This window comes from Aquarana catesbeiana, linkage group LG01, assembly GCF_042186555.1.
Source record: "Aquarana catesbeiana isolate 2022-GZ linkage group LG01, ASM4218655v1, whole genome shotgun sequence".
Taxonomy (NCBI): domain Eukaryota; kingdom Metazoa; phylum Chordata; class Amphibia; order Anura; family Ranidae; genus Aquarana; species Aquarana catesbeiana.
The window spans coordinates 445,718,271-445,743,603 of NC_133324.1; the positions used below are offsets into that span (position 1 = coordinate 445,718,271).

A 25,333-nucleotide genomic window follows, 5' to 3' on the forward strand; every position below is an offset into this window, starting at 1 on the left:
CCAAAATTTTAGCTACCCGCTTAGCGCAACATCTCCTGCTCCTGATGCATCTAGACCAAGTGGTTTTTATCCTTACTAGGGAAGCGAGAGACAACACCATCAACGTGCTAAATCTTGTCCACATAGCAAACGCTAACAATACCCCGTGCATTTTTGTTAGTACAGATGCCGAAAAAGCATTTGAGGGTGAACTGGAACTTTATGTTCTCCGTCCTCCATCACATTGGTGTGGGAGAGCGGATGCTCAGCTGGATAGGCAGGATTTACTCTAATCCAACGGCTCAGGTGAAAGTAAATGGACTCCTATCTGAACCTTTCCCTATGGGAAACGGCACGAGACAGGGGTGCCCATTGTCTCCCCTCCTTTTTGCCCTTTCCCTGGAACCTTTCCTATGCAAAATAAGACTGAACCCTAACATACGGGGACTTCCAGTTGGAGACTCCCAGTGTAAAGTCTCTGGATATGCGGACGATTTACTCTTTTCCCCAATGAACCCCACGATCTCCTTACCAAGCCTCACGAAGGAATTTGACACATATGGAACCATCTCAAATTTAAAAATAAACTTCTCTAAATCAGAGGCTATGGGTGTCGCTGTCCCTCCCCACTCCATTCTAACCATCCAGTCAAACTTCCACTTTAAATGGGCGAATTTGGCTCCTAAATACTTAGGAACATATATCCCGTCTGACATATCACACACATACGCTCTCAACTTCCCACCATTGCTAATTAAGACCCGCTCCCTATTAGACAACTGGCATAAAGGATTGCATTTGTGGTTTGGCAGATGCAATCTGATTAAAATGTGTATCCTCCCCAAATACCTCTACCTGTTCCAAGCCCTCCCCATACAGATACCTACCTCCTTCTTCAAACAAGTGCAAGCCCTCTTTACCCGCTTCATCTGGGCTCAAAAAAAGCCCAGATTGAACCAAACCCAAATGTCACTTCCCAAGTAGAATGGAGGCCTCGCGGTACCAAACATCCGACGATATTATTAGTCCACTCACTTAGGCAGGGTTCTAGACTAGATATGAAATGGAACATATAAATTATGGACACAAATAGAACAATCCCAAACCACCATCCTTTGAAAAGTGCACTATGGTGCTTCAACTCCTTACCTCCGAGACTGAAATCACACCCATTGATTGGGACCACAGCACTTAAGACACAGCACTCTTGTAGCTATGCAAACACTTTTGACGTCGGAGACTTCACCGCTTTTTCCAATTTTCGGACACCCAAACTTTACTCCAGTCCTGCAACATGCGGAGTATACAGACCCGAGAGACTTGGATGGGAGCAGGCCTTCAGGTTTGTGACGTTGGGTCGATGGATGTTCCTTGTGGAAGGCTGTGCAATTACACCATTTCCTACATTCCATCCCTGACCCACAAACCTTCTCTCGCCCACTGACGACGTTTGAGGAATGCTGTTTTGGAGACTGGACCGATATTTCAAACCCTCTCCAAAATGTACTCCCTCCTGAATTCACCCCCTAAACAACCACGTCTCTTATGTTTAGAGAGATGGGAGACTGACCTTAACCGGTAATTCTCAGAGACACAAAAACAACACATCATTGCTATGTTGCTATGATATTGTTAAATTTGTTTTTGTTACTTATTGGATACTAAACTGTATTATTTGCACATTTTCTTCTATTGTAGAAAATTTTTACCCATCTGACTTAATTAACCTCTGAAGGAGGACTGTTAGTCCGTAACATGTAAGGTGTCAGGTAGGTTCCATGTTAAGCTGGCCATACATTATACAATTTTCTTTAGCTTTACCTTCAACCATGTAGTGCAAAGGCCTGCCTGATTGCATACAAATTGAAAATGTTTAGCTCTGACCTCATATTATATGGTTTTGGTAAATCTAAATCAAAACTGTACAAGAAAAATTGTATAATGTATGGTCAGCCTTAAACAGCTTGACTACCTGTGACGTTCATTGTTTAGGATCTGTCCTAAATGGTTAAAGAATTAAAAAAAATTTTTTTAAAAAGTTAATATTAAATAATAATTCAAGAACAATAAAGATCCTTCTTCCACTCCTGCAGCTGGTAACAAAAAGGGTTAATTTTGCTAATGTCCCCAAAAGACCTATTAACATAAAAGCCTGTCTATTAGCACTCTCCAAAATCAAAGTAAAAGCCACTCCACTTATTTTCGCACACACATTTCAAATGATGATTTCATCTGTCTACATATAAAATGGTACTCAAATATGCCGCCTTTGTAGCTATGGTAACTGATCTATTATCATCTCCGTTACAGTATTCTTAGCCCAAAGCCTGAAAGAATCACGCTGACCAGAGATATCATGAGCTATCACTTTGTTATAGGGTTGCACACAGCAAAACAGCAGCCAGTTGCAGCGTTTATTCTATGCGCGGATCACAATGTGACCTGCTGTCCAGAGACAGAAAGGGCTGGAAAGAACAAAGCACACAGCAAGGTAACTTCAGTGTGCCAGTGGTGGTGACGGCTGAAGAGCTGGCTTGTGGTAAGCGACCATCCGTGTGCTGACGTAAGATGGGCTATGGAGGGGGGCTCTCAGTACTTGATTACAGAACTGATATCATTCTATCCGTTCAGGTAAAGAAATCAGAAAAACGGTATCCCAGGCGTTATGTCGACATAGGGATTTAGAAAAAAAAGAGGGGACTCCAACATAACAGAGGCTTTGACCTTGAGCTGAATAAAAAAAATGACGTAGACGCAGCCTGAGAATCTAATGTTTATTAACCATTTGCCGTCCAAGCCAATTTAGAAAATGTTCACATACATGTTAAAATCACCATTTTTTTTTTTTTGCTACAGATGGACAAAAAAATAACAGTAGATCATGCTCGGATGCTAAATGAAGTTAGGCATTAGGATGCAGGTTTGGGTTGTTGCCACAGACAGGCATATGGTGTCTGCTCTATGTCATGTGCAATAGCGGCAGCAGGTAAGGTAGCAAACATGTGGCAGGGGAGGATGATCAGATGGAGTTTTTGCTGTATGCAGAGCCACAGGTCACAGAGGGGAGTGTATGCCACAGAGGGAGGTGTGTGAATGCTCTATAATCAGGGTGACTTGTATGCTGGAAAAGACAGACGAAGCACAGAGGGTGTGGTGTAGGGAGGTAGCTCATAGAGATTCCCTGTGTATGAAACTGCTTCTGATGCTGATGCTCCCTCTTCCTCTGCTAAGCCCCTGACAGGTCTGCCCTGAAGCTCCTGACAACAATAACAGTGCCTGAGTAGGAAAAGATGATCAGCACACATCACTGGCACACCTCTTCAATCTAGATTTACCATTCAACAGAATCATCAGACAGCCATCTCTAACTGGTGAGTCTTTCATTTCATCTCTAATATCACCATTACAAATACTCAATTGTGCTAAACCGATTCATCTCAGCTGATACAATAAACTTTTATGGCGATAACATGTACTGTGTCGCCTGCAAAACCTAGCTGGTACCAAAGCAGTATTAAAACATTTTTTATTTATATTAAGATAATTTTATTTATATTTGATTAGAAATACAAATCAATTTAGCGAAAACTATATTTTATGCTACACAATAAAAAGTATACGTTGCTTTTTGCAGAAAACACTAGTCTAAAATAAATACTGTATAAAGATTTTTATGGATTCATTTTAATTATTCATTTATTTAAAATCTGATATTTTCTGTCTAGCGCATGTGTGTCTGCCACATGCAAAGTTTGCATTGTGGGATTTTCCTGTCCTGGAAGCCCAAGGAATATCTGACCTAAAGTGAATTAATAATCATTTAATCCCTTGCTGTGTCATTTTTTTTTTTACCCTTGAACTTTTCAATAGTGGCCAGGCATGTGAATATGAACAGGCTAAGCCTTTAGGATGGGGGGCACGTATTTTCTCATGGAATTAAGGAATATTATTTGAAATGATCTCAGCTTGCATTTTTGCTGCTCATCGGTAAGAGAAAAATGTGTGTATAGATATGGTGAAACGATGCCCTCATGGGTGAGAAGCTTTGTGCAAGCTAAAAGTTAAACAGATGAAGATTAAACAGATTGCAGTCAATAAGTAGCTTACTGTTTCTGTGTTCTCCAGTACACGTGAGATCAGAGATTCCCCATCATGGCATGTCAAAAATCTGCCAATGAAAATATATAGAATAAAACAGCGTTGGCAGTTCCATTAAAAAAATAACAGTTATATTTGGGTTCATAAAAAATTAAAGAAAAAAGCTTGGACTGTGAATAATTTAACTGATGAAATACTAATAAAAGTATGCATCTTGCAGTTAAGTAACCTTCTTTAAATTGCATTACAGTAACAAAATATATGCAGTATATCACTAGCTCATTTGCTATTTATCATAAATTTTGTAATTTGGTGCTCAGCATCGTGTGAACATGGAGATAAAGCGGTTGGATGCTTGGTCCCCAACCAAGCCTCCTTAGAGAACAGGGGCCTTTTGGACTATAAATTCAGATGTATTAACAAATATGTGAAAAATTATTTATTTATTAATACTAAATTAATATCACATAATGAATAATCAAATACAAATTAAAAGCATGGTAACAATCCATGTGTATCACCAAGATAATAATCCCCAAACATCATCCCATACCGATTCAGAACCACCACCGAGATATTCCAATTGCCCCTGTTCTCTAAGGAGGCTTGGTTGGGGACCAAGCATCCGATAGCTTTATCTCTAAGTTCCTGGATGATGGTACAAATGGTTTACTTTTTCTTTATTATTTTACTGCTATAGAGGCTACCCATATCTCTCTATCATGTGAACCTGAACAACCACATGGACCTTTCCTAGGATCAATAAATAATTGTTATATACCTACTTTTCACCAACCTCTTTAGTAATAGGATTATAAAGAGTATAATGTATTATCTGTTAAAATAGATATTTTCATTAATTTGGAAGCTAATATGCGTAAATAGCACTGCCCACAGCATATGTGTGTCATATAATGTGAATTTCCTGGATATATGAAGTCAGCAGTATGTGAATTGGCAAGAACTTTGGATGCAAGTCTTTTTTGAATAGTGCAGTGTAAAAGGCAATGTTACTGCATTTATGGACTCAAGATGATTTTCTCTTTAGATTGGAAGCTCTAACGTGCAGGGCCCTGTGAACCCTCTTGTATTGAATTGTATTGTAACTGTAATGTCTAACTTGATTTCATTTTGAAAAGCACTGTACAAACTGTTGGTGCTATACAAATCCTGTCGAATACTAATATCATAATGATTAGTTGTGAAATAGGTGAAGACATTTCAGTTTACTGTACTGCTTGTATCAGTCAAGATGATTTTCTTTGGTTGTGTACTTTCTATATTACCACTGCTTTGTATTCCTTTACTAAATAAGCTTGTTATTCATATTATATAAGGCAAAACATGGGGCATAAAGTGCAGTCATTAATCATTATTATCTGCCTACAGTAAACCGATGAAGGTGACTAGTGGATTGATTGTAGTGAATAGCTTGACCATCGTGCCTATATGCTTACTAGGGCTTATTATATGTTATGTAAGATTTTCTAAGCCAGCATAATCACACAGATACACTCGTGGTCACATATGTTTAAAAATTTAACCTTGAAAACATGCTGGTTAAGCTATGTCTGATTAAAAATATACAGCTATACTGAAGGACACAAATATGTTATATTTCCATTAGTGATATATATGCAAAAATATATCATAATAAAAACAAATACTCTGATTTGCTGTTAGGTTCATTTTATGACACTTTCTATTTCTTCTTATTTTTAATTATTTGATGCTCACAAACCATCTGCTCATTTCAAAATTAAAAGTAGTTAAAAAACAATACATGGGCATCATCAAGTCCATTAAAATGCACTGTTATACTTTGCAGCACAATAAAAATATGTTTCCACTCGCGTTCTTCATTTTGAGGAATGTGCATGACTAATATAAGCATGAATACAACAGTGACCACAGGGGTGCTGCATCCTTCATTATGTTAGGATGGGAAATGGGTGGAAAGAGGTATTAGTCTATCTAATAAGACAGATAGAGATATAAAAAAATATATGATTTAAAAAAAATGTGCTCTGTCATGAAAAAAAATACAAAGAAAATTGAAAACAAAATCCAATTTAGTAAGGCAAACAGCAAAGAGCAAAGTATAGTAGCCCACAGCAACCAATAACCAGTCTTTCAAATTTCTAACTACAGCAACCCAAATTGTGATTGGTTATGTGGTTTAGTGTGCTTTTTATGTTGCCTTTTTAAAAAGACCAACTGTTTATTCAGTGCACAAATATGTGCTCTTGTACATATATAGCTTTAATTTAAACTCAGAGGATGGTGTAACAAAGTATTGATTTTTTTTTTAACAATCTACTGAAATATTCAGGCTAGAGATGTGTTTTGCACCATCATGGTGCAGTTTTATTTGAAAAATTATAATTTTTTTGTCATGAGAGAAATAAATAGCTTTGGAAATGCTATATGCTTGGCTGTCACCAAGCAAGTGTGTAGGAGTTTTGATATCTTCCTCAGCCAGACAGGTATTTTGCATTTTATAAAAGGAGGTTAACAATCTTGACAGGTTCTCTTAAACATAAAATTAACATTCGCAGTGTTGTCATGAATATTTCCCCTCATTGTTGGTCTTTTAATAATGATAGTCTACTGAGGAATAATTTCAGGGACAGTTTGAATGGCTGAAATTGGCTATGGTCTTTTTTAAGCAGGACTCCAGCCAAAAGTAACAAGCTAAAAATGAATCGGCCATTAAAACACAAAATAACAGAACCAGCTTTGTTGCAGTATTCATTTTCAATCCAGAGGTTTCATACGCAGTAATTTTTTTTTCTGTTGCTAATGTCCTCAGTCTGCTGGCCACCATTCATTCAACCACAGTCTACAAGCCCAGGACCTGCCCCAGCCAGAAAGGAGAAGCAACACAATTATTAGCTCATATCTCTGCACCAGGGGAGGGCTGGCAGCCTTAGGCCTGGGGGGCAAGTCCAGGCAAGTGGCCCATTGAACCACCGAATCAGCTCACTATCCATGCCCTGGTCAGTGCCCATCAGTACAGCCTCACTAGTGCCCATCAGTGCAGCCTCACCACTGCCCATCAGTATAGCCTCACTAGTGCCCATCAGTACAGCCTCACCACTGCCCATCAGTGCAGCCTCACCAGTGCCCATCAATGCAGCCTCATCAGTGCCCATCCAATGCAGCCTCACCAGTGCCCAACAGCTCAGCCTTGTTGCAGTATTCATTTTCAATCCAGAGGTTTCATACGCAGTAATTTTTTTTTCTGTTGCTAATGTCCTCAGTCTGCAGTCTGCATTTTCAGTCCAATGCAGGCTCACCAGTCTCCATCCAATGCAGCCTCACCAGTGCCCAACAACTCAGCCTGATCAGTGTCCATCCATGCAGCATCACCAGTGCCCATCAATGCAGGGTGATCAGTGCTCATCCAATGCAGCCTCACCAGTGCCCATCAACACAGCCTGGTCAGTGCCCATCAGTACAGCCTCACTAGTGCCCATCAGTGCAGCCTCACCACTGCCCATCAGTGCAGCCTCACCAGTGCCCATCAGTGCAGCCTCATCAGTGCCCATCCAATGCAGCCTCACCAGTGCCCAACAGCTCAGCCTGATCTTGGTCTTTTAATAATGATAGTCTACTGAGGAATAATTTCAGGGACAGTTTGAATGGCTGAAATTGGCTATGGTCTTTTTTAAGCAGGACTCCAGCCAAAAGTAACAAGCTAAAAATGAATTGGCCATTAAAACACAAAATAACAGAACCAGCTTTGTTGCAGTATTCATTTTCAATCCAGAGGTTTCATACACAGTAATTTTGTTTTCTGTTGCTAATGTCCTCAGTCTGCTGGCCACCATTCATTCAACCACAGTCTACAAGCCCAGGACCTGCCCCGGCCAGAAAGGAGAAGCAACACAATTATTAGCTCATATCTCTGCACCAGGGGAGGGCTGGCAGCCTTAGGCCTGGGGGGCAAGTCCAGGCAAGTGGCCCATTGAACCACCGAATCAGCTCACTATCCATGCCCATCTGGTTTTTCAATGCAGCCTGATCAGTACACAATATGCAGCCTCAGCAGTGCCCATCAGTGCAGCCTCATCAGTGCCCATCAGTGCAGCTCTATCAGTGCCCATCAATGCAGCCTGATCAGTGCCCACCAATGCAGCCTGACCAGTGCCAATCAATGCAGCCTCACCAGTGCCCATCAATGCAGCCTCACCAGTGCCCATCAATGCAGCCCCGCCAGTGCCGATCAATGCAGCCTGATTAGTGCCCATCAATGCAGCCTGATTAGTGCCCATCCAATGCAGGCTCACCAGTCCCCATCCAATGCAGCCTCACCAGTGCCCAACAACTCAGCCTGATCAGTGCCCATCAGTGCAGCCTGATCAGTGCCCATCAATGCAGCCTGATCAGTGCCAATCAATGCAGATTCACCAGTGCCCATTAATGCAGCCTGATCAGTGCCCATCAGTGCAGCCTGATCAGTGCCCATCCAATGCAGCCTCACCGGTGCCCAACAGCTCAGCCTGATCAGTGCCCATCAGTGCAACCTCACCAGTGCCCACAAGTGCAGCCTTACCAGTGCCCATCAATGCAGCCTGATCAGTGCCTATCCAGCGCAGCCTCACCAGTACCCATCAGTGCAGCCACACCAGTGCCCATCAGTGCAGCCTCATCATTGCCCACAAGTGCAGCCTTACCAGTGCCCATCAATGCAGCCTGATCAGTGCCCATCCAGCGCAGCCTCACCAGTGCCCATCAGTGCAACCTCACCAGTGCCCATCAATGCAGCCTGATCAGTGGCCATCAATGCAGCCTGATCAGTGCCCATCCAATGCAGCCTCACCAGTGCCCATCAGTGCAGCCTCACCAGTGCCCATCAGTGCAGCCTGATTAGTGCCCATCAGTGCAGCCTGATCAGTGCCCATCAATGCAGCCTCACCAGTGCCCATCAGTGCAGCCTCACCAGTGCCCATTAGTGCAGCTTGATCAGTGCCCATCAGTGCAGCCTGATTAGTGCCCATCAATGCAGCCTCACCAGTGCCCATACATTTTTTTTTAACAATCTACTGAAATATTCAGGCTAGAGATTGTTATTTGCAAAATGATAATTTATTTGTCATGAGAGAAATAAATAGCTTTGAAAATGCTACATGCGTGGCTGTCACCAATCAAGTATGTAGGAGTTTTCATATCTTCCTCAGCCAGACAGGCATTTTGCAATTTAAAAAGGAGACCAACAGCTCAGCATGATCAGTGCCCATCAATGCAGCCTCATCAGTGCCCATCCAATGCAGCCTCACCAGTGACCAACAGCTCAGCATGATCAGTGCCCATCAATGCAGCCTGATCGGTGCCCATCAGTGCAGCCTGATCAGTGCTCATCCAATGGAGCCTCACTAGTACCCCTCAATGCAGCCTGATCAGTGCCCATCAGTGCAGCCCAATCAGTGCCCATCCAATGCAGCCTCACCAGTGCCCAACAGCTCATCCTGATCAGTACCCATCAACACAGTCTGATCAGTGCCCATCAGTGCAGCTTGATCAGTCCTCATCCAATGCAGCCTCACCAGTGCCCATCAGTGCAGCCTCACCAGTGCCCACCAATGCAGCCTGATCAGTGCCCATCAATGCAGCCAGAGCAGTTCCCATCAGTTTAGCCTGTTCAGTGCCCATCAATGCAGCCTCACCAGTGCCCATCAATGCAGCCTGATCAGTGCCCATCAATGCAGCCTGATCAGTGCTCATACAATGGAGCCTCACTAGTGACCAACAGCTCAGCATGATCAGTGCCCATCAATGCATCAGCCAAAGAAGGCAATGCCACCACAAAAGGCTGAAGATACGAGCCAATTACCCTTCTTAGATTTTTTGGAATCCCACCGTTGCCTGAAATAATTGGTCGTCCTGTAATTGGGATGGAGCTTTTATGAATTTTCGGGAGTCTATAAAATGTAGGTGTTCGAGGATGTTTGACTCTAATGAAATCATATAGATCTTTATTAATTGTACCATTACGGTATGCATGATCGATTAAATTATAAAAGGCTTGATTAGATTTTATGATGTGTCTAGTGTGAATGGTTTTATACCATTCTCTATTATCCAGTATGTTCCAACACATTGTTCTGTACATTTTGTTGTCCATCGGGACAACATTGCCTCCTTTATCCGATGGCTTAACAACAATTGAGTGGTTCATACGTAGGGATTCTAATGCTTCATTTTCTTCAGCAGATAAATTTTGTGAAATATGGGTGCTACAAGATATTTTAGCAATATCCTTGAGTGTTTGTCTGATAAATGTGGCTACACTCAGATTAGTTTGTAGTGGCAGAAATTTGGTAGATGGTTTTTTAAAGAGGGTTATTGGATTTAGGGTGGATTTATTCACCTCTTCAAATAATTTATCAAGATCCAATTGATCTATCAGATCGCCCGAGTTACTCTCTTGAAATAATAGAGTCAGATCTCGTAGGGCTTTGAACTTCCTCATAGTATATTTGATAGGAGATGAGTCTCTGCCTCTGTGATGGAGTGTGAAGATAGATTAATCACATTTAGGGGTTGTGTTGCAACCGAATTACATGCGGGTCCATCCCTCTCCCGATTTTGTTGGATTGTGGGGAGCTCACTCCCCTTGTTGAGTTTAAAGACCTCTGGGGTACTGAGCTTTAAAGCAAATTTGAAGGTCGATTGGTTGCAGCGGAAACATCCGATAATGATGAATCGGAATCGCCAGGAGCTGTATAAGAGGATTCCCCTCCTCTTGGTGGTATAGGAAAGCACTCATTAAGACTGCCTTGTTGGGTGTAATCCGAAACGGTGTCTACCGAGCATTTTTTGTAGTCTTGTTCTAGAGAGCCTCTATTCGTTCTACTCCTCTTTTGGCGTCCTCGCCCCCTATTGTTGATGTTTCTATCCTGGTTGTACCTGGGCGAAGGGGAATCAGATTTCAAATGGGTACTGGATTTGTGAGATTCAGGACGATCTCCTGCTCGTCCTCTCGAATATGATTTATTACTCAGCCATTTATAGGCTTTACCCTCAGAAAAAGATGTCTTATCTCTCCAGAAGTTTGTTACTTTATTCTGGAGGATGTTTTTGTTGTAAGCTGCCAAATGTTCTTTTAACTTAGTTTGCAGCTTAAGGTACAGTGCATGGCCTTTAAATTGGGCCAGCTGTACCTCCAAAGAGTTTAATTGTGAGTCAAGTTGGGCTGTCTGTTTTGTGTATTCTTTAATAAGTATGGTCATCATTTCTTGGGAGCAACTTTGTAAATTATCCTCCCATTCCTTTTTACACTCTTCGCTAATTAATTACAAACTTGTAACGATCTGAATACGTAACCCATAAGGGTTAATCTTCTCTTTTATATAGCGATCAAAGGTTTTAATGTGCCAGAAAAGGGTAGATTTTTTCTCTAGAATTCTACTAAGTTTCTGAATAAGGGAAGTAATTTGTGTTTGTACCTCATCCCCTTGTTCGAAATCAGTCAGTCTCATAGCCGGACATAAGATTAATCCATTCCTCTCCCTGAAAATCACCCATTCTTATAGAATGGGGAAAGCGGAAATGAATGAGCAAAGGAGATTTTCTTAGACAGAATATGGGATTAAATCATATCGAAATGTATTTACATTTGAAACAAATCCAATGTCATAGAATGTACAGTGTACCCAAGCTCATGTTTCAGCTCTTCTGTGTCAAAAAATGGGGAAAGGCCGTTTAACCAACCAAAAAGAATAAACTCTAACATGGAATGACAGATTGGGCTGCACTGATGGGCACTAATCAGGCTGCGTTGATGGGCACTGATCAGGCTGCACTGATCAGGCTGAGCTGTTGGGCACTGGTAAGGTTACATTGGATGGGCACTGATCAGGCTGAACTGATGGGCCCTGATGAGGCTGCTTTGGATGAGCACTGATCAGGCTGCACTGATGGGCACTGATCAGGCTGCGTTGCTGGGCAATGATCAGGATGAGCTGTTGGGCAATGGTGAGGCTGATGAACATTTTATGAGCACTCCTCAGGTTGCACTGATGGACACTGATCAGGCTGTATTGATGGACACTGATTAGGATGAGCTTTTGGGCACTAGTGAGGCTGCATTGGGTGGGCCCTGATCAGACGGTACTGATGGGCACTGGTGAGGCTGCATTGGATGAGGACTGATCAGGCTGCACTGATGGGCACTGATCAGGCTGTGTTGATTGGCACTGATGGGCACTGGTGAGGCTGCATTGGATGAGGACTGATCAGGCTGCACTGATGGGCACTGATCAGGCTGTGATTGGATTGTGGGGAGCTCACTCCCCTTGTTGAGTTTAAAGACCTCTGGGGTACTGAGCGTTAAAGCAAAGGTCGATTGGTTGCAGCGGAAACATCCGATAATGATGAATCGGATTCGCCAGGAGCTGTATAAGAGGATTCCCCTCCTCTTGGTGGTATAGGAAAGCACTCATTAAGACTGCCTTGTTGGGTGTAATCCAAATCGGTGTTTACCGAGCATTTTTTGTAGTCTTGTTCTAGAGAGCCTCTATTCGTTCTACTCCTCTTTTGGCATCCTCGCCCCCTATTGTTGATGTTTCTATCCTGGATGTACCTGGGCAAAGGGGAATCAGATTTCAAATGGGTACTGGATTTGTACGATTCAGGACGATCTCATGCTCATCCTCTCGAATATGATTTATTACTCAGCCATTTATAGGCTTTACCCTCAGAAAAAGATGTCTTATCCCTCCAGAAGTTTGTTACTTTATTCTGGAGGATGTTTTTGTTGTAAGCTGCCAAATGTTCTTTTAACTTAGTTTGCAGCTTAAGGTATAGTGCATGGCCTTTAAATTGGGCCAGCTGTACCTCCAAAGAGTTTAATTGTGAGTCAAGTTGGGCTGTCTGTTTTTTGTATTCTTTAATAAGTAGGCCAATGATGGGCACTGATCAGGATGAGCTGTTGGGCACATATCGAAATGTATTTACATTTGAAACAAATCCAATGTCATAGAATGTACAGTGTACCCAAGCTCATGTTTCAGCTCTTGTGTGTCAAAAAATGGGGAAAGGCCGTTTAACCAACCAAAAAGAAAAAACTCTAACATGGAATGACACTTCAACAGAGTCTGATGCAGCTGCACACCCCAAAGTAAATATTACAAAAAAGAAAATGGAAATTCCCCGTGGGTTTTTTTTAGCAGCAATTGTAAATCAAAACGAAAATTCGTAAAAATATATTTTATTTTATTAGCAAAATACTCCGAGCATGATTTGTATAATACAAAAGTTTAAAACATGAGCTCCGGTTCACATAATACGAGAAACAGTAGGTAAGTTCACAAATCAAGCGATAGATTGTATCACAATAGGTCAAAGGGGGCATGCATATAACAATACTACCTACAATATCAGTTATGGTTGTATTTATACTTTCCGATGTTGGAGAAAACCCCAATGCATTTCAACCTTATAGGGTCATGGTCTTCCTCAGGGGGTCCTTAAAGCTCTACAAGGACATCAAAAATATCAAAATAATTTTTTCTTAAGAGAGTTTTTTAATATGGAGCCTCGCTAGTGACCAACAGCTCAGCATGATCAGTGCCCATCAATGCAGCCTCATCAGTGCCCATCCAATGCAGCCAACAGTGCCCATCAATGCAGCCTGATCAGTGCTCATCCAATGGAGCCTCACTAGTGACCAACAGCTCAGCATGATCAGTGCCCATCAACGCAGCCTGATCGGTGCCCATCAGTGCAGCCTGATCAGTGCTCATCCAGTGGAGCCTCACTAGTGCCTCTCAATGCAGCCTGATCAGTGCCCATCAGTGCAGCCCAATCAGTGCCCATCCAATGCAGCTTAACTAGTGCCCAACAGCTCATCCTGATCAGTGCCCATCAACACAGCCTGATCAGTGCCCATCAGTGCAGCCTGATCAGTCCTCATCCAATGCAGCCTCACCAGTGCCCATCAGTGCCGTCTGATCAGGGCCCACCCAATGCAGCCTCACTAGTGCCCAAAAGCTCATCCTAATCAGTGTCCATCAATACAGCCTGATCAGTGCCCATCAGTGCAACCTGAGGAGTGCCCATAAAATGTTTATCAGCCTCACCATTGCCCAACAGCTCATCCTGATCATTGTCCAGCAACGCAGCCTGATCAGTGCCCATCAGTGCAGCCTGATCAGTGCTCATCCAATGCTCCAATGCAGCCTCATCAGGGCCCATCAGTTCAGCCTGATCACTGCCCATCCACTGTAGCCTTACCAGTGCCCAACAGCTCAGCCTGATCAGTGCAGCCTGATCAGTGCCCATCAACGCAGCCTGATTAGTGCCCATCAGTGCAGCCCGATCAGTGCCCATCAGTGCAGCCTGATCAGTGACCATCAACACAACCTGATCAGTGCCCAACAACACAGCCTGATCAGTGCCCGTCAACGCAGCCTGATCAGTGCCCATCAATGCAGCCTGATCAGTGCCCATTAACGCAGCCTGATCAGTGCTCATCAGTGCAGCCTGATCAGTGCCTATCAGTGCAGCCTGATCAGTGCCTATCAGTGCAGCCTAATCAGTGTCCATCAGTGCAGCCTGATCAGTGCCCATCAGTGCAGTCTGAATAGTGCCCATCAGTGCAGCCTGATCAGCGCCCATCAGTGCAGCCTGATTAGTGGGGCAGGGTATATGGGGGGGAGATGGAATGTGGGGGTCAGCTGGGGGTGTCACGATCTCTCACCTGGAAGCTCAGCAGGTCCCTGCACACCACAGCCTCCTGGGGGGGTGATGCTCCTGGTCCTGGGGCCAAGCTGCAGCCAGCGCCCAGCCCATCCCAGCAGCCCGAGCCAATCACACGTCCTGACTCCCTGGCATGCCCTTCTTCCAAGACTCTGGGATTTGTAGGTTCTTCTGTGCTGCTCTCACCACCAGGAGCTTCAGCGCAAACTACGACTCCCGTGCCCCTGGCCTGACTTCCTAAAGTATTAAAAAAAAATAGTTAGGGTGGCCTGGGGGGGAAATTGCCACCTGCCCCCCTGGCCCAGCCCGCCCCTGCTCTGCAGTCTGCTTTCCCCCCATGTCAGCATGCTTCTTATCAGCACATGAACTGATTGGTACCCTGTCCTACTTTATACTCCCACACTCCAGTCCCACTGTACATGGATTGTGAAAGACTGATAGCAGATCAAATTTGGGTACTTACAACTGTTTGTATTTAAAAATACATTTAATGATGTATTATTGATTACAGACCTGCATTGATATGTCTTTAAATGGCAATTGTCAAACCACCAATTGCATTTAAAGTGAACAATAAAATATCTGTTCCCATGGATTTGTCAAAAAATAGATACATTTAAATGTCATTCTTGTACAGTATGTGACCGCTAATCCCCCTCAGCTTCTTACATTTGATCAGGTTTGAACTAGAAAAAAATGTTTAGCTATTTGATGCAATTCAAAGTTAAAGCTGAACTAAACCCCTCAATTTAACAATTTTAAAAAACAGTTACGTGCCAGGACTGTAACTTGTCACATTGGTTGTGCTCTCAACCAAACTATCCAACCATCAAATGGCTGACATCATAACTGATCACATGTGCAGCACCATGGCAGTTGAAGATCAAACAGAGGCCAAGATGGCAGCTTCCTTGGCTGAAAAATGATAAAAAAGGTTTAGGTCTGCTTTGAAACTAAACCCTCCTATCCTTTTCAGCCATGGAAGCTACCATCTTAGCTTCTGTATGATCTGCAACTGCCATGGTGCAGCACATGGGATCAGTTATGATTCCAACTATTTGACGGTTTGACAGTTTGGTTCAGAGAACAATCAAATGTGACAGTTAGCATTCCCCGAATGCCGGGAATGTAATTGTTTTATGAAACCTTTGATTCAATGGGTTTCTTCTGCTTTAAAGTGGAACTAAGACTTCTATTGTTTTAAGCCAAGTAAGCTGCCATCTTGGCGTTTGTTTGATATTTAAAGTGGAGTTCCACCCACTTTTACAACTCTTCAGCATCCCTCACTAAACTGTGCACTGTAAACAAATTGGATATTTTTTTATTTTTTTTCTCAGCACCTACTGTATATCTGCTGTATTCATTTTTCCCTTCCTCCTCCCTGGCCGTGGCCCATCGCATCATTTCCTGTTTGCAATGCCTTCTGGGAAGGGGCGGCAACTTCCTCTGAAACTGCCGTTGCTATGGAAACCTGACCTGAAACCTATTACACTGCTTGTGCTGCACTGAGCATGTGCGAGATCTGCAAGGATGAGATCCAGGAAGAAATACAGTCTGGCTTCAGATGCCCATACTTAAGATGGCCACAGCCTGCTGTAAGTTTATAAAACAACAAGATACTGCTATAAACTAACAAAACAGACCTTAGTTTACAGACTAACTTTTCTAGAATACATTAAGGTGGTGTATTATAGGGGTATTTTTATTTAAAAAGTATAATTTCGGATGGAACACCACTTTAACTGCCATGATGCTGCACATGTGATCAGTTATGACACCAGCCATTTGATGGTTTGACAGTTTGGTTAAGAGCACAACCAATGTGATTACATGCATGTTACATTCCCGACACATTCCGGTAATGTAACAGTTTTTTAAAACTGTTAATTTGATGGACTTCATTTTAGGCCCCTTTGACGCTGGCACTCTTCCCCAGTGGATCCGCCGCTTAGCTGGAAATCTCTACCCGATCCCCGCTGAACAGGCCCACCAGATGATGACTGGGCCGTTTCTGCTCCACTTTTGCAGAGCAGACATGGACACAGCTAACTTTCCTGTAATTACGGTCGGATGAAAACGGACCACCTACCTGTTTACATCTGATTGTCATCCGATCCGCCAGATGCATGGGGAATGAATCCCTATCTGTCTGTTCTTAGCGAACAGGACACATGGGAAATCAGGCAATGGATGGTCCAATCGTGTCCGCCCGAAAAACTGACAGACGGACATGATCAGTCCACCTGTGTGAAAGGGGCCTTAAGTGTCTGGTTTTTGGTGTGCTGTACAGCATGGTTGGGTTGGGGGGTGGGGGGCAGTGGCAATGGCATACTATTTGATAAAGTAAATACTTGTACTGCCACTGTTGTACAAGTATTGTACAAGTCACTGAGCTCAAAAAAATTTGAATCTCATTTGATGGTGAGATTGTCATTTTTTATATATATATATATATATATATATATATATATATATATATATATACATATACGTACCGGTGTATATATATATATATATATATATATATATATACACACCGGTGTATATATATATATATATATATATATATATATATATATATATATACCGGTGTATATGTGGTAGAATTTAAACAATGGCAATTAGGTCTATAACAGGGTTGTGTTTTTTCCAGAGCCAAAGCCTTAGTCATAATGTAAAGGAGCATGTATATGAAAAATAGTTGTTTCAACTTGATTCATCCACTTGATTCAACCACATTCACTGACCATCTGCTGGGATTTTTACTTCATTAATGGGTACATTTTCAATAGAGGAGTTTTGGCTACCATACTAATGTACTGTCACTATCTTTTATCAAGCATCGATTAGTGAATCTCAAAATATTTTGAAAAATATTTCGGGGAGCCATCAGCAAAGACTGTAACAGCGGTCAGACCAACGGGGCCAGGGTGGGAGGACTTGATGGCAGTCTGCAAGTGTTGGAGTGCTGCATGACATGCAGTGCCTGCCAGAACTGGATGAAAGGGAGGAAATGACGCAATGCATTTTAGAGCAAGCGTGGTAGTCCATAAAGAGGCCGCAACCCTCTTTCTCAAGCTCTCCGGGAGCGCGAGCCTTGCACCAACTTCACCAGCACCACGGAAGCATCTTCTGTTTTTGATGTGCCTGTATACTTCCTCCCTCAATTGAGTGGATATCTGTTGATTCTTTTAATAAATGTTGTGAGATACTACACTTAGACTTAGAGGTGCCTGTCTCCTTTGTGCTTTTGTCTGCACTACAGTTTTAACTTAAGAGTCTGCTTCAACACTTGGACCGGCAGCCCAGGTGGATTCTCTCTTTTTTTCCCACTATGAACTTTTAAGAACAATTAACTGCCACACATCCATTGGTGCAGTACCCCTTTCTCCTCTCTCTCTTTCTCTCTCTCTCTCTCAAAATTTTATTTATATATATATATATATATATATATATATATATATATATATATATATATATATACTGTATGTATATATATATATATATATATACATACATATATATATATATATATATATATATATATATATATATATATATATATATAGTGTGTAAGTTCTTCACCACAGAAATTGTTAAATCTTTTCAGGTGTGCCGTGAACATTTTTAGGTATAATTGATGCACCGCAAGTCAAAAAAGTTTGAGAAACACTGACTTAGATGATGGAGCAGGAATGAAGACAACAGGTCTTCATAAAAGCAATTGGAATAAGAACCTGATCAAAGATCCACCAAAACAGAAAACCTTCAAAAGCAACTAGTGCTGGTGAATTTCATATTGGTTGTATTCAAAATGTGGCAAAGCTTAGTGAGATCTGGATTTTTGTATTAAAGAAAGGGGAATCTACATTTGAGGGGGGTGGGGGAGGAATGGCAAAGTTTGGATCTGGATTTCAAAATGAAGAATGGAAAATTCACATTTTTGGCAGATGGCAAAGTAGTAATGTAGTAAAATATGTTACCATGTGTGCATTCTGAAAAGTATTTTCAACTTCATGTGGAGATTTTGATATTTTGATTTAATTTGCTTCCTTTCTATGTGAAGAAATTCAATAATTATATACGTTCATTTCTTATGTACCTTTCCTGTATTAAGTACCTTCTGTACTGTATTTCAATAATTTGTATCTGTTAGTTTTCCAGGTTTTTAAAGTGTCAGCCCACCCATAAGTGGTGTTTTCGTTTTTTGTAGACATCCAAGGGTTGAATTACATGGCAATTTCTTCTATTTCTCAAGGACTCTTTTGGTGAGATCTTTGTGTTTGAATTCATGGGTATGTACAGTTGCTGTGGCTATTATTTGGGTCACCTATTCTCCCTTCAGGAGTTTTTAATGATTTTATGTTAGGAAAAATTCCACAGGAGGAGGTGGAAAATTCAGAAAAGGGAGGGAACAGCCAACATTTCTAGGTAGACAGGAATGGGATAAGGAATTATAGTAGGGGGATCTTGCTGTTTGAGTAACCAAAACAAATAATGACAGAATCCAGGGTCTACCTCAGCCAACCAGGAGGCACCTACAACTAAAATATTACTTTTGGCTGGAGTGGTCGTTGAAGTTTATGTAAACAGATTTTGTTATGTAAAAATTAACAAAAAATGTGAGGAAATCAGATAAACTCTTAAGCAATGAAAGAGGAGAGCGGTTGGAGAAATGTTTATATTGGGCAATTTTATATTATTACAATTTTTGTAAGAAAAATAATTTATCACAACCATTGTTCATGCTTAGATTTTTTCACATACTGTGGTATAATTAGTACAAATGTGGTGACTGTGGAACTAGTATACCTACCCACAGCTAACTATTCTAGGGCCATTAGGATCATATAGTCTATGTATAACCAAAAGGAAGAGGAAAATGCAAGAGCAAATGAGAGGAAATCTCCCCAAAGTGAAAGAAATTCCCCTCTTATGGAGCTGTCACCAGAACAAGTGTACCTATTGGAAATTTTTGCCTTACCTCTTTTTCTGGTGACAAATTTGTGTTACCAAGAAAAAAGAAGGATAAATCTTCCCACAGAGAACAATAAAAACTTGACAGTCATTCTAACCCACTCTACAAAACTACAATAAAGTTTCCCTTTTCATATACACTATATTACCAAAAGTATTTGGACGCCTGCCTTTACACACACATGAACTTTAATGGAATTCCAGTCTTAGTCCATAGGGTTCAATATTGAGTTGGCCCGCCCTTTGCATCTATAACAGCTTCAATTCTTCTGGGAAGGCTGTCCACAAGGATTTAGGAGAGTTTATTTGTGAGGTCAGGCACTGATGTTGGATGAGGGCCAACTCAATATTGAACCCTATGGACTAAGACTGGGATGCCATTAAAGTTCATGTGCGTGTAAAGGCAGGTGTCCCAATACTTTTGGTAATAGAGTGTATTTTAAGTATGTTTCTAACTGTGTCCATGAACTGCCCACATATTTTAGTAATTGAATTATGAGCAGTAAAGTAAAGGGCACTTAATGTCAGGCTATAGTGCTTATACTGAAACTCTGTTTTCTGTGCGTAGCCTTAATAATTAAAGATTGGAAATATAGACAGTGTTTCTATATTGGGCCCTATTCTGTAAAATATGTTTTTGTAAATCTCTGTAGCAGTTCAGGTTTTCCTACCTTACAATAATGAGAATATATTACACAGGCTGATTAATAATATTTATGATGCAGGACCTATTTTTATAGTCATTGGAATAGTTCCAGGACAAGATCCTCTGGTATAATGCCAAAGCACTCAACTCCCCAACCTAGGATGAATCGTGTGTGCATCTCCCCACGTACAGTGGCAGGGCCAGCACAGAGATGACAGCTGCTGTCCACTGGCCCTATGGATATGTGATGAAGTCATAATGATCATGCTAAAACACAGCCATGGTTTGGTTAACATTATGATACCCAAAATGTGACATCCCATCTAGGAACTAAGGTATTGTACAACTTACAAAAATTAATAATTTTATTCTATGATTTGTTTCTTTTATAAAAGCACCAAAATTATATTTCTTGTACAAAGCAAGTTGAAGTTAACCACAAATAAAGGCCCAAAAAACACAGTCACTTACAGCGCTAATAGGTCTTCCAAGGTGTGGAGTAACAGATGTCATATAAAATGGTGGTGTGAAAGGTATATATATGGTATCAAAAAACTGGGTGGATGCTGCCTTCCTCAGATGGGGTAACTTGAAAGGAACTACAAGAAAAACAGAAATGGAAGGTGCGCACACCTAGTGCATTACCAGAGATAATTTAATAATAAGAAATTTTTGTATAAAAGTGGGTACTCACAAAATGCAACTGACAAAAGGCCATAAGCACAGTGCCTTAAGGATCATCCTGCTGGCGTCTGTTGGGGTTTTTCCCCTGTTCCTGGCAATTCTGAATCTTCCGGTTGGGTGATCCTAGTGTGTGGTTTTTGGACACCTCTGAGTGCCCAACCCCCCCCCCCCCCTCCCCCCCGCAGCTACTTCAGGCATGTAGAGGTGAGACATGGATTGACCCATTTATCAATCCTGCATCTCTTTTTTGCTTATGTGTTCCTACACCTGTATTCATCTGACTAAATATAAATGAATGTGCAATATATCATGGTTTGAATGAATTATCATTATTTATTTATTTGTGTATTTATGATGGAGTTTTTTGTTTTGGATATAGGTTTTTGATATAGATTCTGTCGTTTTTACATTAGTGCAACTATATATATATATATATATATATATATATATATAATATAATTCATTTATTTTTTTCCACCCCTTTGAGGGCGTGGCTCTTTTTGACACACAATTTTCAATTCCACCATTCCCTATAAAAGTCATAAAGAGCAGTACAGCGCATAAAAAATTAAGTAATCACTTGAAGCAATAATATTCATAAAATGTCCATAAAGAAGAATTTCAAATGGTGATCCAATGGTGCGAGTGACATCCACACAAGATGAGTGACTGTAGTGAGATATACCTCCACCAACGATAACACTAGCCGCTCACCTCAGCTGGTGGACCCCTAAATAAATCAGTCAGGTCAGAAACAGCCTTTCCCACACTGGGAAGTAAACAGCAGCAGGTACACTTGTGGCCGGTCATAAATCAATCTTAGTAGAGCTCGCAGTAATCACATGTAATAAAAATAAAGAACATCTAGTGCTCTCTGTCTGTTGCGTAAAAGTTTTAATGTAATAAAAGTAGGAAAACTCACAAATGGAGCACTGTTCCCCAGTGCGGAGGATAAAAAGCCTGACAGGATGATCCACGGAGATCAATGAGCGAGACGCAGGTGACGTCACGATCCAAGTCACGTGATGTGTTCCGTACGTGTTACGTCCCTTGTGATGGGCGGGACTTCTTCAGCGGCGACGGCATGACGTGGTCCACCCGCTTTAAGTATAACTCAGCTGGTCAAAACAGCCAATAGGCCGTAATGTGTATATGGTACCATGGTAACCAATATGCGGAAACGAAAGCAATAGTTCTTATGACAGAACAACAAAGAGGTCGGCACTAGCGGTAATATAAAAAAAACGCAACTATGCTCATATTAACTTTGTAAGTGTAATGTCATTAAATGTAACCAAAATAAATATAAACACCATCCATATAGGATGTCTAATTTGTGAAACAACCCGTGTACTCGCTCGATTCCGTGGAACATCCTAATACATTACATAATAATACTGGATCAAAATACATAATTAAAACATAAAAATCAAGTGAATTATCGGTCAGAAATAAAACAGTTAACGTCAAACTCGACGTTCAAGCCTCTAGGTAAAAGGACCTTGGTCTCGTGAATCCAATGGGATTCCCTACGACTTAGCTGGCGAAGGAAATTTCCTCCCCTCCAATGTCTATTGACTTTTTCAATACCCCAGAATTTTAATCCTCTGGGATTTTGACCATGCACTAATTTGAAATGTTTGGAAACATTATGAGTTTTTAATCCTTTTTTGATGTTATTGACGTGTTCACCTAGACGAACATGGAGGGGTCTAGAGGTCCTTCCGATGTATTGGAGGCCACATCCACACTCCAACATGTAGACGACCCCAACTGTCGTACAGGTGATCAATTGGTCGATTTTATATTCCTTGCCAGTGGAAGTGGCAATGAACTGTTTCCGTTTTTTATTATTGCATTTGGAATGCCTGCAGGCTGTGCATCGCCCACAGGCATAAAAACCTGAGAGGAAAGAGAACAGTCTACTATCTGTTTGTATAGGGGGATATACCACTCCAATTTTAGCGAAGAGAAAATAGTGTTCTTAGATTTGGAGATACGGAAGGATAACGATAAGTTTGGATTGTGTAATTATCTTAAACCCACAGATCGTAATTCTTTTATCCCACTAGAGAGCTGCCATCACAAATCATGGCTATGTAACATCCCCACGGGACAATTTGTGAGACTCAGACGAAATTGCACTGACGATAGTGATTTTATCACTCAATCTATGCTGCTCACTTCTAAATTCCATGAAAAAGGCTATGACAAATTAGTTTTAAAGAGTGATATGGAAAAAGTTTTAGCTATGGACAGGTCTCAGTTGGTTTCCAATAAAGTCAGGGATACCAGTGTTAACGCCCCCAACTTTAAAATGATACTTAATTACAATGTCCAATACAAACAATTTGAAAAGCTGGTCGCGAAGAACTAGTCAATCCTGAAGCAAGATCGTGTGCTGGGTCCCCTGCTGCCACCTCGTCCGTCTTTCATTTACAAAAAAGCTCCGTCCTTAAGGGACCGTCTAGCACCTGGAGTGGTAGATCCCCCTATACAAACAGATATTAGACTGTTCTCTTTCCTCTCAGGTTTTTATGCCTGTGGGCGTTGCACAGCCTGCAGGCATTCCAAATGCAATAATAAAAAACGGAAACAGTTCATTGCCACTTCCACTGGCAAGGAATATAAAATCGACCAATTGATCACCTGTACGACAGTTGGGGTCGTCTACATGTTGGAGTGTGGATGTGGCCTCCAATACATCGGAAGGACCTCTAGGCCCCTCCATGTTCGTCTAGGTGAACACGTCAATAACATCAAAAAAGGATTAAAAACTCATAATGTTTCCAAACATTTCAAATTAGTGCATGGTCAAAATCCCAGAGGATTAAAATTCTGGGGTATTGAAAAAGTCAATAGACATTGGAGGGGAGGAAATTTCCTTCGCCAGCTCAGTCGTAGGGAATCCCATTGGATTCACGAGACCAAGGTCCTTTTACCTAGAGGCTTGAACGTCGAGTTTGACGTTAACTGTTTTATTTCTGACTGAAAATTCACTTGATTTTTATGTTTTAATTATGTATTTTGATCCAGTATTATTATGTAATGTATTAGGATGTTTCACGGAATCGAGCGAGTACACGGGTTGTTTCACAAATTAGACATCCTATATGGATGGTGTTTATATTTATTTTGGTTACATTTAATGACATTACACTTACAAAGTTAATATGAGCATAGTTGCGTTTTTTTTATATTACCGCTAGTGCCGACCTCTTTGTTGTTCTGTTATAAGAACTATTGCTTTCGTTTCCGCATATTGGTTACCATGGTACCATATACACATTACGGCCTTTTGGCTGTTTTGACCAGCTGAGTTATACTTAAAGCGGGTGGACCACGTCATGCCATCCCCGCTGAAGAAGTCCTGCCCATCACAAGAGACGTAACGCGTACGGAACACATCACGTGACTTGGATCGTGACGTCACCCGCGTCTCTCTCATTGATCTCTGTGGATCATCCTGTCAGGCTTTTTATCCTCCGCACTGGGGAACAGTGCTCCATTTGTGAGTTTTCCTACTTTTATTACATTAAAACTTTTACGCAACAGACAGAGAGCACTAGATGTTCTTTATTTTTATTACATGTGATTACTGCGAGCTCTACTAAGATTGATTTATGACCGGCCACAAGTGTACCTGCTGCTGTTTACTTCCCAGTGTGGGAAAGGCTGTTTCTGACCTGACTGATTTATTCAGGGGTCCACCAGCTGAGGTGAACGGCTAGTGTTATCGTTGGTGGAGGTATATCTCACTACAGTCACTCATCTTGTGTGGATGTCACTCGCACCATTGGATCACCATTTGAAATTCTTCTTTATGGACATTTTATGAATATTATTGCTTCAAGTGATTAATTAACTTTTTATGCGCTGTACTGCTCTTTATGAATTGTATATTTGGGATTTGATAAGTTTTATCCTCAGTACCATAGCTGCTCTAGTTTATTATTATATGATTAGCGCTAGTTGATTCTTTGTTACATTATTCCCTATAAAAGCGCTTGCCCATGGTGTTCGAGACTAGCCTAACTCTGAGGAAAGGGGTGCAGCCCCGGTTTGCTGTACCCCATGTTCTGTGCATGTCCATCCACTGTGTTTATGGTCTTTTGTCAGTTGCATTTTGTGAGTACCCACTTTTATACAACAACTTTTTATTAAATTATCTCTGGTAATGCACTAGGTGTGCTCGCCTTACATTTCAGTTTTCCTTACAAATAAAGGCATTTTTTTCTAAATTAT

The 25,333-nt window shown here is 41.4% G+C and overlaps 1 protein-coding gene across 10 annotated transcripts in view; it reads left to right on the forward strand.

Annotated features, from left to right (window-relative positions):
• The first annotated feature begins 2,287 nt into the window (after positions 1 to 2,287).
• The window catches only part of SLC24A2 (solute carrier family 24 member 2), a 273,770-nt gene continuing 250,724 nt past the window's right edge, over positions 2,288 to 25,333 (forward strand). For 4 of the 10 annotated variants that reach the window (XM_073636393.1, XM_073636481.1, XM_073636455.1 and 1 more), the window contains exons 1-2: positions 2,289 to 2,518; positions 3,211 to 3,350. The gene's annotated coding sequence lies outside the window, so the exon portion shown is untranslated. Of the gene's footprint in view, positions 2,519 to 2,592; positions 2,611 to 2,878; positions 2,966 to 3,210; positions 3,351 to 25,333 lie in introns of those variants that run through there. The other 6 variants (XM_073636448.1, XM_073636463.1, XM_073636439.1 and 3 more) reach the window with 5 other exon arrangements.